The following is a 1,837-nucleotide window of genomic DNA, read 5'->3' on the forward strand; positions in this document are numbered from 1 at the left end:
CTACTAGTCATTAACTCTAAGGACGGGGCCATGGGGCGGTACGCAAAGGATACGGATGAGCGAGTATGCAGGCCCAATACTCAATAGCTCGATCCGATCCAAGCACATGAGTTGACTGCGGCGCCAGGTTAACCAATGTGCTAGATTCTATTTGGCCAGTAGAATCTTGTGTCTTACGCGATTTGATACCAAGACACCAGAACGAAAGTTAGTTGAAGAGTGATTAAACTCTTATGAAGAATGGTTGTGCAATCACAACTTATGACTTTAACCTATAAAGTGGATATGGACTATCAATTATAACATGGGGCACACACCATGTTCTCGATCCAATCCACGCACACGAGTTGCCTGAGTAGCGACAGGTATACCGATGTGCAATACGTATCCGGCCATAGGCACGGAACGAACAGGAACTGTGGTGCAGACATACAAGGGCCATGGGGCGGTACGCAAAGGATACGGATGAGCGAGTATGCAGGCCCAATACTCAATAGCTCGATCCGATCCAAGCACATGAGTTGACTGCGGCGCCAGGTTAACCGATGTGCTAAGAGAGTTGTTCCTGGGCCTTCAAAGTGACTTCAAAACTATCTTAGCGAATGGTGGCCATGGGCGTAGACATGAGCCACAAGTCACAAGGCCTGGGACTATTGGGTAATAAAGACAACTTAGTCAGAAAGTTAGTCTTTGGACGTACCACCGGGATTGTGTTACATTGGGAACCTTACTATAAAACCCTAGGCAGGGGATCACTCGGCTCATGGATCGATGAAGACCGCAGCTAAATGCGCGTCACAATGTGAACTGCAGGACACATGAACACCGATAAGTTGAACGCATATTGCGCGTCGGACGATTAAACCCGGCCGATGCACACATTCTTGAGTGCCTATCAATTCCTTGATATACAACAAACCAAACTTCAGGGTGGAGCGTGCCACAATAGAACACTATGGCGAGCAGCCCGTCTAGTGTCGTGGGGGAAACACGCTTCCACACTGTGCATAATGGCGTGCTCGGGACCTTTGTTGGGACCGCAGGGCGCTGAAAGTAAAGGGGTGAACCGCATAAATCGCACGCACGTAAACGCGCACACACACAAATAGAGTGAGACGTATCGTAGGATACCGCTAAGAGTACGTTGTGAAACATGGGGAAATTCAATCGAAAACCTCTTTGATGTCCAAGAATTCGTTGACCGTATCCGTCGTAATACTGGATCAACGTGCTTGGGGGAAAACGTCAAAGGGTTTTATAATAGTGGTGCATGATTAACCCATCGATGCCCGAGGGGAACATGTTGTCCAATACAATAGTGGTGCAGTTGGCTCGACATGCTCGGGGGGAGACATCGTGGGTCCAAGTCGACCAAGTCGACCGAGAGTTGTTGTTGAGAGATCGAATCAAAACGATGCCGAGCGGAACTCGTTGTCCTTATTGGAGTGATATTCGGACAACGTGCTCGGGGGGGCCATCGTTGATTCAAAAATGACCGTAAATTGCCCAATCCGTGTGTGTGTGTGTGTGAAGTGTTGTTGCGTATATATCGGTTCGCTATGCCCCGGGTTCGAAACGAATGGAATGTGACTGATTTTGTTGTAGGCCTCAAGTGATGTGAGACAACCCCCAGAATTTAAGCATATTAATAAGGGGAGGAGAAGAAACCAACCGGGATTCCCTGAGTAGCTGCGAGCGAAACGGGAGAAGCTCAGCACGTAGGGACGGTGTGTAACTGCACCTGTCCGATTCCGTGTACTGGAACGACCATTATCTACTATGCACGGTGCAAACAGTTCAAGTTCAACTTGAAGGTGGCTCATCTACCCAGAGAGGG

The 1,837-nt window shown here is 48.8% G+C and overlaps 2 non-coding genes across 2 annotated transcripts in view; both read left to right on the top strand.

The window, feature by feature from the left end:
• The first annotated feature begins 736 nt into the window (after window positions 1-736).
• Window positions 737-894, top strand: LOC125773609 (5.8S ribosomal RNA). The gene has a single exon (XR_007420245.1). It is a non-coding gene; the product is annotated as a 5.8S ribosomal RNA (ribosomal RNA).
• A 709-nt stretch (window positions 895-1,603) lies between these two features.
• Window positions 1,604-1,837, top strand: part of LOC125773615 (large subunit ribosomal RNA) — a 4,179-nt gene continuing 3,945 nt past the window's right edge. The window contains exon 1 of the ribosomal RNA XR_007420251.1: window positions 1,604-1,837. This exon is cut by the window's right edge and continues 3,945 nt beyond it. This is a non-coding gene — a ribosomal RNA (large subunit ribosomal RNA).

This window comes from Anopheles funestus (assembly GCF_943734845.2).
Source record: "Anopheles funestus chromosome X unlocalized genomic scaffold, idAnoFuneDA-416_04 X_unloc_42, whole genome shotgun sequence".
NCBI classification, from domain to species: Eukaryota; Metazoa; Arthropoda; class Insecta; order Diptera; family Culicidae; genus Anopheles; species Anopheles funestus.